Genomic DNA, 13,657 nt, shown 5'->3' with positions numbered 1-13,657 from the left:
GGTGAAGGCTCTGGGGATGGAGACCCGGCGGGACGAGCAGGAGGGGCCCCACCTGGCTCATCCCGGCCCCAGTGGCCAGGTCTGGTAAAGCAGGAGACCCACCCGAGCAGTTTGCGCTGCAGGTGGGAGGAGGAGGTGCGTGCACGCGCAGACGCACAGATGCGCGGACGCCGGAACCCACCCAGAACGCGTGGAAGCTGGCGGCAGCCGGTTGCTCCTGGACCAGCTCCTGGAAGAGGAACACGGCCTGGGGTCTGGGCCGCCGCTTGCCCTTGGTTTGGTTGCCGCTGCCGGGCAGTTAAGGGGGCGCTGGTGGGGGCGGGCTGCTCGAAGCCGGCGGGTGACGCCAGGGCTGTGCGACTGAGGAGGCGCACAGGGAGGGGTGCGGAGGTGAGGTCACGGCCGCGCGTCCCGTTAGGACACTGAGGCGGTTCCCAGCCGCCGCTGTGGTTAGTGGTAACCCCGCTATTAGTAGTTCCTGAACCCCGCGTTTTTGCCGCCGCTTATACCCGGGTTTAGGAGAGCAGGTACTGCCCCGGGAGGTGGGAGGGCACCGGACGGCTCCGGAGCATCTCTGACTGGCCCTCAGACCATGACCTGCTCCCGGGAGGCGGGTGCGGTGCGTTCGCGGGGCCTCGGATGCAATGGGGGCTGCCCCATGAGAGCCCCTGGATTTGCTCCCATCTTCCCCGTGGCCTGACCTTGGGGGCGGCCTCTAAATCCCCAGGTTCTTGTGACTCAGGTTACAGGTCCGGCTGCCCCTGGGAGGTGGGCGCAGTGTGATCAGTGTGCTGGGATGGCTGCAGCAACAGCGGGAAATGGTCGCAAACCCCGCGCTTTCACAGGGCAGCCCCAGTCCCGCCATCGCAGCCGCCGCCATTCCCTGACAGCACAGCACCTGCCTTCCAGGAGCAGGCTGGCCTGTAACCTGAGTTCCACGAATCTGGGGCAGCAGAGGCCAAACTCAGGCCATGCGCTGGGGAGTTTGAAGCCAATCCACGGGCTCCCATGGGCAGACCCCATAACCCGCCACTGCCTTCGACCACACCGCGCCCTCCTTCCAGAAGCAGGCTGACCTGCGGACCGTGCCTGGAGCAGCAGAAGCCGAGCCCTGGACAGGCCGTGGGAGAGAAGGGGGCAAGTCGACCAGCCTGCCAAGTCGCTGCCCATCTCCCTGCCAATGCCCCAGGTTCGTGGATCACTTGTTTTCAAGTCAGTGGGTTCCTGAGAGGCAGGAGCGGTGCAGTCAGGAGGCGGGGTCTGCGGGGAGGGGTGCTGCCCCAAGGGGATCAGGTGGACTTGCTCCCATCTCCCCCAGGGCCAGATCTGTGGACGGCCTCTGCTGCCCCAGGTTCACAGGACGCATGTCATGTCTGTCTGTCCCTGGGAGGAGTGCTCAGTGCCCTCGGGGCAGCCTCAGTGGCTGACAATGATTTTGGAAGTGGGCTCTAGCTCAGCATAACTAACTCTCCTTTCTTCTCTTGCTTCCTCAGTTGGTGGCTGTATAGGCTTTTTCATTATAGGTTATTGCTGGATAATGAACATAGGTTTCTCTGCTATACAGAAGAAACTTTATTTAAAATCTATTTTTATATATAGTGGCTAACATTTGTAAATCTCAAACTCCCAAATATATCCCTAGCCATCCCCTTTCCCTGGTAACCTTAAGATTGTTTACTAAGTCTGCAAGTCTGTTTCTGTTTTGTAGATGAGTTCACAGTGTCTTTTTCTCTCTTTTTTTAGATTGCACATATGAGTGATATCATTTGGTATTTTTCTGTTTCTGGCTGCTTTCACTTAGAATGACGATCTCTAGCTCCACCCATGTTGCTGCAAATGGTTTTATTTTGTCCTATTCATGGTAGAGTAATATTCCAGTCTATAAATATGCCACAACTTCTTTATCCAGTCATCTGTTGCTACATTTAGCTTGCCTCCATGTCTCGGCTATTGTATACAGTGATGCTATGAATACTGGGGTGCAGGTATCTTTTCACATTGGAGTTCTTTCCAGTTATATACCCAGATGTGGGATTTCTGGGTCATAGGGTAAGTATACTTTTAGTTTTTTGAGGGATTTCCATGCTTTCCATAATGACCACACCAAACTGGATTCCCACCAGCAGTGTAAGAGGGTACCCTTCCCTCTACAGCCTCTCTAGCATTTATCATTCATGAACTTCTGAGCGATGGCCATTCTGACTGGTGTGAGCTGATACCTCATTGTAGTTTTGATATGAATCTCTCTGTTAGTGATATCGAGCATTTTTTCATGTGCCTATTGGCCATTTGTGTCTTCATTGGAGAAATGCTTGTTTAGGTCTTCTGCCTATGTTTGGATTGAGTTGTTTGATTCTTTGTTTTTAAGTTGTATGAGCTGTTTATATATTCTGAAAATTAAGGCTTTTTTGTTAGTCGTATTATTTGCAAATATTTTCTCCCATTCGTAGGTTGTTGTTTCCTTTTGTTTTACTTATGGTTGCCTATGCTGTGAAGAAATTTATGAGTTTAATTACGTCCCTTTTGTTTTTTTTCTCTTATTTCCATTGCCTGGGTAGATTGCCCTAGGAGAACGTTGCTAAGATTTATGTCAGATAATGTTTTGCGTATGTTTTCTTTTAGGAGATTTATCATGTCTTGTCCATCTGCATCTTAAGCCTGTACTCTAGATCTGTGCTTCAGTTTTGAATTTTGAGCTTCTTAGAGAAAACCTACTCTTAGCTCATATGTCAGATTCAACATGTCTGAAGCTGATTTCATAATCATTTTTCTTGCAGCATATCCATTTATTCAGTGGCATAATCATTCTTCTAGTCTTGAATACCCAAAGGCTTGGAATGGTCTTTGATTTATATTTCTCTCACCACCCTCCACATATTCTTGGCTTCTGGAACTGTATGTTTTTGGTTTCAAATGTCTATTCTGATTGCTGATACTCTGATGAAGAGCGTTCATCCCTGATACAAGAATTTTTCCTTCTGCTGAATTCTTGGATATTCTCTCCCCTCCTTTCAGTCAACCTTCAGTTTTGACCCTCCAACATCTAGAGTCAAGTCAAAGACTTACCACAACCAGATCTCAGCCAGGTAGTCTCGACCCTTAATCACTTTGGCCTTACCTTATTTGTTCCAATCATTATGTGACTTAGCCTCCTAGGGTAACCTGTGCCTTATTAAAATCCAGGAGTCACCAGTCTTTTCCTATCCAGTCCTCAGTTAAAACAGCTTAGAATTGCCCTGAGAACTAGTTGGAGCCCCATCCCCTTCATTGATTCTTCCCTATTTACTCCAAATACTTCTAGCTCCTCTTTGTATTTCTGCACTGTTCATGATCGGTAGCCTGTAATCTAGTCTTTGAGTACTGACTTGGTACCATTGCCGGTTGGTTTCCAATGTGTCTCCTCACTTAGCTGGTAACTGGAGAAGACTCCCTTGTTCAGCCTCCTTTATACCTTCACCCTGCTTAGCATCGGGCAATAGCAGGCATCCAGGCAGTGCTAACCTACTTTATTCGCAGGGGTGGTGGTTTGGAGTATAGCTAATAACTATTAATTCAGTGTTGCAATTAAAAAAGAAAGCCAAGAAAATCCATAAAACTTTATCTCCATGTTCAGTTTAGCGCTTTACCTCAACAGTTTTCTTAACTCTGTGTTTACATTCACATAGTGTTCAGTGCTTTTACTGTTCCCTGAGGCAAGCAGGTGAGTTGTCATTATGTTTGACTTTCACGTTACATTTCATATTGGATATATTTGTGCAATGACAAAACCTTCTTTTATAAGTAAACAGCTGGAAGCCCAGAGAGACTAACAGCCTAAACCAGGGTCACCTGGTTAGTGTTTGGCACAGGCCAGGACCGCGGTTCACATCTTCCAGCTGCTCCTCTTCCAGTGCCTTTTCATTCCAGTGCTGGGAAATGTAGCCCCATCAGCCAAACGGCCAAGTCTCATTGCTGCCCCTTTACCTGCCAGTGATGGCAGTGCTACAAAACGTGGCAAAGGAAAGGTCAGAAATAGGAGTGATAAAAGACATGGAAGTGCTGGAAATGGATCCTCAGCCTCTTCCTCCCTATTTGAGCACCTCACAAGTGTCCCTCTCTGACACTGCTGTTCATTGATTATAACACAGTCTTTAAAATCAGACTGATCTTTTGTAGGACATGCTTTTATCCTGGTCCCTTTCCTGCTAGTAGTCACCGTCATGGGCAGAAAGTGCCTGACTGTGCTCTGTTTGTCACTTAGGTGGGAGGGGAAGTGGGAGACAAAGCGGGTTGAACTGAAGCCGAGCTTTTTACAGCTCTGTTGTTCTAGGACCAGAGCAGTTCCACTCCTGCTTTCATCACCTCTCCACCTCTGAGTCCCAGCCACCCACTCCTGCCTGCTTCCCCACATGCCACGTCCTGGGGGAGGACAGTGTGGTTGGCAATGCCCCCTCCACCCTCCGCCTTCCGCCCTGGGAGGTGCAGGAGTCTGCTTCAACTTTTGAGCTGTTTTGGTAGTTGGGCTTTTCCAGCCTTTCTAGGCATCTGCTTTCCAGCTCTGGGAAATTGGAGATGTAACTTAACCATACAAGTTCTATACTAATGTATTCAGTGGCATTAATGTGATGTTGTCTTTAAGGTGTTCTGGGACTGGATAGGAGGTTTTTAACACAGGATGCTTCACATCCAATTCTAAAGGCCTACAGGATGCAGGTGTAATTCAAGTTCTTACATGGCTGTAAGGCAGACATGGACATTATTTTATAATATGACCATATGTTCATAGATTACGGTTAGTCCGCCGGCTCTGTATCTAATAAAAGTTTAAATTCCAAACGCTTGAAGAAAATTTGTGGACCATGTCTTTTTGCCTGTAACTAGTTGCAAAAACTGAAATCAAGACTCTACCACAAGCCAGTGTTTCCCAGTAGAGAAACCCTCTACTTTTACAAACCCTAAGTAATTCAGTGGTTCTTTGGGTGAGATGAGGGATGCCAGAGTATTTTGTTGGGACACTAGAGTGGCATGACAAGTATTCTGGGACTGGTTACAGTTGAATCTCTGCTTCCTATATCCTGGACTGATTACAGAGTCAATGTTAGTGCGTTAACCAGCTTCTGAATGCAAGGGTAGCTAGGAAGACAACAGAGAAAATAGAAGGATATAAAGTAATGGAGAGACTTCAGAGCAGTACAAATGTTGACTTTGACACCACCAGCTGCTGACGTGAACTTGGCAGGAATTTGTGAGAAATGGTGGGTGTCACTGCAAGAAGGAGAGTCCTGCAGCTTTTGGGGTGAACAGGCAAAGGGGAGAGCAGATATGGTGACCACTCGGGGGCTGATTATTTGTGTCCTGAATGTGAAAATGTCTGGTCTCCTGTTCAATTTTGCAGCCACAACTTCACGTGACTCAGGGCATTATTTCCACCAGATACCATAAAAACATAAACAACCTCTTTTTCCCAAAGTGTTTGTTCTCGATCTGAGATGATTGTCCTGTGGTGGGAGGTAAGTGGGCGGTGGGTCCTATTACATCACTCCCTTTCACTAAAAGTCTACCTCGCTGCTTTTCACCCTACTGCTAGGGGTGCTGCCATTCTGTTACACCTAGACCTATAAGACAGGCTTACCTGAATCCTCACGTGAAGAGGGATAGTTATGTGCAGTTTTAAATAATTGCTTGGGTCGTGTGGTCCTTTGTTCCCTCCATTGGAAATCACTATTCCAGAGCAAATAGTATGAATCTATATAAACTATATTGTTTGTAAGATGTCTTTGGAAGTTTTGCAGTAGGTTTAAATATTTGCTTGGTGATGGCCTCTTGATTGTTTGAAGGAGGCAACCCTCACTAGGGGCTTTGTTGGCTCCCTTAGATTTCCCTTACTGGCAGTAGAGTGTTCGTAGGCAGAGTTAGAAAGTTAACTGGGCTGAGAAGCCGAATTTGCCCGCAGCTGGGAATTGGTAGAAGAGTCAGTTATGGAAGGAAGGATTTAGGATTATCTGGTAGCAGAGTTGTGGGATCCAAGCCCTGGGAAACCTCAGCTTTTGTAGAGTATATTCTGTAACAATAGGCTATTGGATAATTTTAACACTTGTTATGGGATGTAGAGTTGGGGAAAGACTTAAAAGTGAAAGAACCTTAAAAAAGAATCTCCAAATATTTTAAAGAAAACAGTACTCAGAATGAGAGCTTTCCTGGAAAAGACTAGTTCTTCACTTCACAGGGGAAGCAGGGAGAAAGTGTAACTGCACTTACGGTAACTTAAAAGGTAAACCTTACCCTCCCACTTAGCTGTTTCCTGGTGTAAGTTCATATTCCACATCTGTAGTTTTAGACATGATGTGTCATTTTCTGGTACTCCATTCTGCTTCTGAGTGAGAGACTGACGCAAAGTCACATAGCAATTGAAAAATTGCACAAAAGTCTTTATTGTTAAAAATGTAGATATGTGGCAGAGTGCTGCATTTGCAAATGACTTTCAGTACAGAGAACACTTAAAAGAATGCAGTGTTATTTCTTTTTTTATTCCTTTAAGCTTTTGAATAGAAGGTTTTCTTTGCAGAGTTTCTGGAGTACATCAGAACAAGCAGGAACTAAAAATAGCTTTAAGAAAGCACCAGTATAGATGTTGTTTATAGTATGGTATCTGTCTTAAAGTTAACTCTTTAAAGCAGGAAGTTGTAACTCTCAATTTCTTAAGCAAATAAAACACATTCTTGACTCTTAATGACATACTTTGTGGGGTGAAGCCGCTTTTGCTTCCATTCTGAGCATTGAAAGGCCTTCAAGGATAATTCTACCAGTCCTCAATATTTTATTTTCCTTCTGTTGTGAACTTGTTATTAAACTTGAAGGAGATATAAATATCATTAACTTGCTACATATGTAGATATTTAGTGTTACATAGTCAGAAAATTTGTGTACATCACACGTATCTACATAATTCCCCAGGTTCCAACTGTGTTCCTGATAAAAGAATGGTGGGAAATGGCATTATGGGGATATGTCTTACAGTACACAGTGTTTCCCCTGTTCCCTCTACCAGATCTGGATATTCTTTCATCTTTCGGCTTCTAGAATTTCTACCTCTTTTTCTTAAGACAGGTGTAACTCATCCCCCTGCTCACACAAATATGCGTACACACACACACACACACACACACAATGTGCCATAGGGAGTAGCGTGCACCATCCCATTCTCTGACTACAGCTCTGATCCCACACACTGGAGGCAGTGTCTTGCACGAATTCATTTGTAAGTTCCTTTTTAAAACTCGGGTGGTCGGGAAATAGGACTGATATCCTCACCTAGTAGGCAAGCCCTCAAGGATAACTTCTATGGTTAATGCCAGGGTATCTTAATGTTTGAGTACCTGGGTTTCATGTCTTCCTGTACCACCTGTGTGACCCATGATTCCCACAGTTCTGTCTCCCGTTAGACTTTTTCTCTCCAACTCTGGACTCTTATAATATTCTGCTGATTTGGCATCTTCACTTGGAACTCTGATATCTTAAAACCAACATGTGTAAAAACTGAGCTCTTGGTCCTCCTACCCCCAAAACTGGTTCTTTATGCAGCCTCCCCCATTCAGTTAGTGGAAACTTAATCCTTCCAGCTGCTTGGGTCAAAAATCTTGGAGTTATTCTGACTTTCACTGACATACCACATGAATTCTGTCAATAGATCTGGTTTGACACTGCCTTTAAAACATATCCAGAGCCCAGCCACTTCTCACCATGGCTCCTGCTTCCACTGCTGCTTCCCTGCCCTGAGCCACTGTCCTCTCCTCCTCCATAGCCCTTCTCAGTAGCTTCCCACCTTTCATCTCTGACCCGTTTGCACTATTTTCACCCCGCAGTCAAGTGAGCCTTGAAAACCTAAGTTAGATTGTGTCGTCCTTCTGCAGTGCCTCCCCATTTCACTCCGGGTAAAAGCCACAGTCCTTACAATGTCCTCCAAGGCCATACAGGATCTGCACTGACCCTTCTCCGCAGCTCCAGCCGTGTCCCCATTCTGGAACATGCGAGGTCACGCTGGCCTTGGTGATGGTTATTCCGTCCTCCTGGGACTTCTCACCTCCTAGTCTTAATTCTAACCTCAGTTCACAGTGTGCCCTGCTCTGGTATTTAATACAACATCACCCTCATCCTATACCCTCAACTCTCTTTACTTTGCCCTTTTTACTTTTTTCCATGGTTCCTCTTTCCTAGCATGCCACCTCCTCTGCTGCTCTGTTGTGTGTATTGTCATCTCCACCCCCCACCCCAGCTAGACTCCAACCAAGCTCCGTGAGGACAGGACTTTTGTTTTGTTTATTGATCTATTCCAAGTGCCTAGAGTAGTCCTGGGTACATTGTAGGCCGTCAAAAATTATTTGCTGAATAAATTAAAAGGCTATTTTAAAAATGAATCATCCTTTCATTAACAGGTGAGGAAAGGAAGCTGCATGAAGGAAAATGGTGCAGTAAATAATGATATTTGCCTGTTGTACTATGTATGATATATATATATGTGTTTTAGTCTTAATTTGGTATCTCAGTTTCTTAATTTAATAGCTGTATTAAGGTGTAATTTACAGGCCATACAATTCACATATTATAATTGTACAAGTCAGCCATTTTAACTATTTCTAGAGTTGTGCAACTGTGTCCTCATAAAGTCCCCTTGTGTCCATCCTTATGCAGTTCGCCCTCCCCTCAGTGGCACCCTGATTTTATTTGTTTTTGTTTTTTTGGCAATCACATCTGAAAAGAATAATTTACACAGCAGTACTAATATAGCTTTGCACTTTTAGAAATGACACACTTAAATATGAAATCAGGAGTCATTGCTGAATGTAGGCAGCAGTATCAGACATCGGTGAGAAGAATGGACTTGAGTGTCAGACTGGCTGCGATATTACCCAGCTCCACCATTTACCAAGTTACCCAAATTATTTTCTGTCTCAAGCTCTATGTCTGTTATATGGGTGTAATAATAGCAGCTTACAGAGTTGTGAGGATTAAGCAAACAGGGAAACAAAATTTAGTGTAGTGGCCAGCTTATGTTATTACCTAAGAAATAGCCTTGCAGGTAGAGAGCAAAATTCAAATCAGTTTCTAAAGTATGTGTAAAATATGATCCAGTTCCTGCCTGGTTTGTAAACACGTATGCCTACTGCAGAATATAAAAGCAGGCTAATTTCCAACAGAAAAGATCATTTCTCAGCATTTCTTTCAAAGGTAGTTGCAAAATAATTTTTACTAAATTTTCTGTGCCCATCTCTGACAGAGCTTTGACACCAGGGAAGTAATTATCTACATTTTTGTTAAAATGATGCTGACCATCAGGAAGTGTTCCGAATTATATTTTAGCCTTTATGTTGGGAAATATTGTGAAACTTCTTCTAAATTAATGGGGGAGGGGCATTCATTATAGCTCTTGTAGCCTGATAAGGCTTCTCTAAATTATCTTTTTTTAAATTTTAATTAAAGTAATTAATTAATTTTTTGCAGGGGGTGGTAATTATGTTTTTATTTATTTTATTTTTATAAGAAGTTCTGGGGATTGAACCCAGGCCCTTGTGCATGCTAAGAATATGATCTTTCACTTGAGCTATACCCCCCTAAATTATCTTTAATAAGGTCTTTTTCTCTGTTTTGTTATTTTCTTTTATGTACAGATGCACAAAGCAGGGTCATCAGAAGCCTCTCAATTCCAAAGATGATTATAGTGAAAAACATTGCACAGTGACAGTGAATCCTTGGAATATGAAGAAAGATTGTAAAGTCCTGAATGAATTAAGAAGGAATTGTTACATTAACTTACATGTAACCATGGCTCTCTTACCTTTATTTTTCAATTTATAATGAAGATATTCCTCACCCGTCAAGGTTGCTTTGTTAGATATAGGGAATATCTAAAGCCTTTTCTGGAAGTTTTTTAAATAAATAAGAGCAGGTAATTTATCAGAAGTGTGAATGGTGTAATCTGCTCTGTCTAGTATGGTAGCCACCAGCCACATGTGACTATTGTGAATTGAGATGTTCTATAAGTGGAAAATACATAATAGATTTTCAAGACTTCGTACAACAATAATAATGTAAAATATTTATTAAAAGTTTTCAAAGTGTTAATCACTTTTGAAATGATAGTATATTGGATATTTTGGGATAAATATAATTATTCCTGGAATTAAGTACACTTGTTCCTTTTTATTGTCTAAATGGGATTACTGGAAAATTGTGACTTGCACTATGTTTCTATTGACAGTGCTGGCTTCTAACTTATTGCAAATAATATGAAAAAAACTTTGATTAAGTATTTTATAATTGAGTAGTTGATTTCCATCATATTATTTTCAGGTGTACAACACAGAGGCTCAACATCTTTATATATTATATTCCATTTAATGTCACCATAAAATAATGGCTATATTTCCCTGTGCTGTATGATACAGCCCTATAACCTATCCATTTTATACATAGTACTTTTTACCTCTCAATCCCTTACCCCCTTCCTGCCTCCCTCTCCTCCTTCTCCCCATTGGTAACCACCAGTCTGTTCTGTGTACCTGTGAGTCTATTTCTGTTTTATTATAGTAATTAATTTGTTTTATTTTTTAGATATACATATAAGTTAATAAATAGAATATTTGTTTTTCTTTCTCTGACATATTTCACTTAGCATAATACCCTGTAGGTCCATCCATGTTATTGCAAAAGACATTATTTAATTTTTTAATGGCTGAGCAGTATTCCATTGTGTGTGTGTGTTCATGTGTATATATGTGTGTGTATATGCGTGTATATATGTAAATATACATATATATATAATATACCACAACTTCTTTATCCAGTCATCTGCCAGTGAACATTTGGGTTGTTTCAGTGTGTTGGCTATTGTAAATAGTGCTGCTGTGAACACTGGGGTGCATGTGTCTTTTTGAATTATATTTTTCTCCAGACATATACCCATGAATGGGATTGCTGGATCACACGGAAGTATATTTTCAGTTTTTTAAGGAAACTCTATACTGTCCTCCATGTTGGCTGCAACATTTACATTCCCACCAACCGAGTAGGAGGGTTCCTTTTTCTCTTAAAAGGTCAAAAATTCTCTACATTTATATACTTTCCTTACAGTTTAGGACACAATTTGGCAAAAGCCAGATAGAATTTAATAGGAGTAAATACAGTATTTTTTCAAATGTCCATGCATTATGGATAGATATGTTATTGATGAGTTGGTTCCCTATTTTTGTAGATGCAGAAGTTTTTATAGCTTCACAGACATTTCAGTCTTGCAGAAAGAAAAATGTCTTTGCATTTTGCTGAACTTGTCCGGGTGGCTTTATGGAATTTGGTCCAGGCCTGCAGAGGTGAATACACATCCAAACCTGAACCATTTGAATGTCTGCAAGATTTTAAGAGTCTAGAATGTCAGATCTGGACTATAACTCTGGTGAATGACATCAGTGAGTGGACTCAAGAAAACTCCATTTGAGTGCAAAGCCTTTCATAAGCCAAAAAAGGCTTTGAAATTGTGGCAAAGCCAGAGACTTTTGTGCACCACATATGGCCACAAACCCATGGGGACAACCACAGGCCTTCTGGAGTGCCAAGGGAATTCCATGTGAGGAGTCCAGCACTCACAGGAATCCAACAAGTCCCTGCCAGCCAGAGCACCTTCATTGCTACTGTGGTATTTTGAGCAAATGTCTTTTCTTCAGGTTCAAATTGGTTTGTTGTTTTTTTTTTAATAAAAGAAAATCAAACAACTTCTTGTTCCCGTGGTGAAAGTAAAAGTCTAACATTTTCTGATTTCTTTTGACAGAGAAAACTTGAGCCTATGAATCTAAACTCATCTGTGATGGTCTGCAGCTGGGAGCAAGCAGATCAGTGTCAGTCCCTTTGCAGCCGTTGGCTGGGAGCCTGCATGTTCCCTGGAATGATATTTGAAACATGTCACCCTAGCCGTGCCTTTGCTCTGGACTGGGAGGCGAGTCAGTCAGAATCTGCATTATGGAATGTATGTTTCAGATCCAAAGCTAGGAGATCTTTTTTAATAGCCAGAGAATGTAGTCATAAATATATCTATTAATGTATTTATGCAAGAACAATTTTAAAGTTTTTTTATTATAAAAATTTCCCCCAAAATTGAAAATGAAAGAACATTGGAATGAAAATCCAATGGAATTAAAAACAGTGGAATTAAAAATCATCTGTACCTTAGTTATACATAAAGAATCTTAAAATCCTTCTAAACATTTTTTTGTTCAAATGTAGATATTTTTCCCTTCCAAAAATGAAAATTATTATTTCACATTTTTTTCTTTTTCCTTTTATTATATATTCCATATTTATAAATATAATTCTTTTAAATCCCTTTTAATGGCTGTTTAACATTATATTGAACAGATATGTAAATAGTCCTAGGTTTAAGAAATTTAAAAAATTGTCATTACAATGCCCCTGCAAAGAATTTTTTCGTGTTTCTATTTTTAGTTACTAATTTGGACTAAAAGTTAACAAGTTTACTTTTCTTCATCTAAAACATTGGTTATTTTATGAATGAATTGTAAGGATTTTAAATAACTTTTCAGTAATTTCAACAAAGAAATTAACTTTAAGGCAAAAATGTATGATGGTTTGCAAATCTATTTTCATTATATCTTCACTTTTACCAGTGTCATATCTGTGTGTGTTTGCACAAGTGCTTTAACTACCAGCAATGTAAGAAAAATCTGTGTACTAAAAATGTGAAAATAGTTTCCTGGTTTGTGTTTTCATTCTCCCAATATAGGTTTTGGATGACAAGCTTGTATTTGCAAATGTACACACCCTGTGGGAGGTGCTCTGTACATACGCTGAGATACTGTACATAAAATTGCCTCTGAATCCCAATCATCTGAAAACCGTGTCCTCAGCCTTTGATACCTTCAGCTGTTTTATGAAAGTCCTCCAAGTGGATGAAAGTATCAACAACCGGAACAAGAGTTTTTCATTGCCCTATTTGAGAAGAGCTGCGTGAACGACTTTTATATTCAGGATAGAGATACATTCATCAATCCAACCACCAGGAACCTCACTGTAAGTCTAAACCGAGTTTAGCTGCTGTCTTGGGGGTGATTTAGAAGCTGCTGTTGAATTATAAGTGATTTGGTTTTGTTGGTTTGGTTTGGTTTTTAAAAGCTGCCCATAAAAATGAAAAAAGAGAAAGAAAAGAAATATGCCTACAGATTCCTGTTAGGATAGTAAACAGTGGCTGGTTATTTACCCTGTATAAACCACACGCTTTCTTAGAATCTATTTAGGTTTACTTCATCTTTTCTCAGATCAAGTATCAAGTAAGGGACAGTTTTAAAAAAAAATTCAGGATTAACTGGCTTGTGAGCTCCGGGATCTGCAAGGCAGCTTTCCCTTCCCATGGTGTAAGTCAAATGGCAGAAATGAAATAAAGCACTTCATGTATCCTCCGGTGTTAACAGGAAAAGGTGAGTCTTCTTGACCTTGTTACTTCCTGGGTAAAATGAAGATAATATGTCAGGAGTCGACAAGCCCATTTAGGGCAGGAACCATGTTGTCTTGTTCACTGCTGAATCCCAGGCACCAGGAAGGCTGAGTTTAACAAGTGGGTGAATGAATGAACTGTAGTTCCCCCAGAGTTACCATGTGGGGCAGTGTGGATTAGCAG

The 13,657-nt window shown here is 41.7% G+C and overlaps 1 long non-coding RNA gene across 2 annotated transcripts; it reads left to right on the top strand.

The window, feature by feature from the left end:
• The first annotated feature begins 436 nt into the window (after nucleotides 1-436).
• Nucleotides 437-13,038, top strand: LOC135320576 (uncharacterized). Of its 2 annotated transcripts, XR_010379779.1 has the most exons (4): nucleotides 437-527; nucleotides 9,645-9,792; nucleotides 11,798-11,992; nucleotides 12,767-13,038. It is a non-coding gene; the product is annotated as an uncharacterized LOC135320576 (long non-coding RNA). The 2 variants fall into 2 exon arrangements; XR_010379778.1 differs by lacking the exon at nucleotides 437-527 and having other exon boundaries at nucleotides 9,472-9,792.
• Nucleotides 13,039-13,657: the final 619 nt, after the last annotated feature.

Source organism: Camelus dromedarius, unplaced genomic scaffold, assembly GCF_036321535.1.
Source record: "Camelus dromedarius isolate mCamDro1 unplaced genomic scaffold, mCamDro1.pat HAP1_SCAFFOLD_197, whole genome shotgun sequence".
Taxonomy (NCBI): domain Eukaryota; kingdom Metazoa; phylum Chordata; class Mammalia; order Artiodactyla; family Camelidae; genus Camelus; species Camelus dromedarius.
The sequence above is the reverse complement of the archived record's forward strand: the minus strand, read 5'-3'. Positions and strand labels throughout refer to the sequence as shown.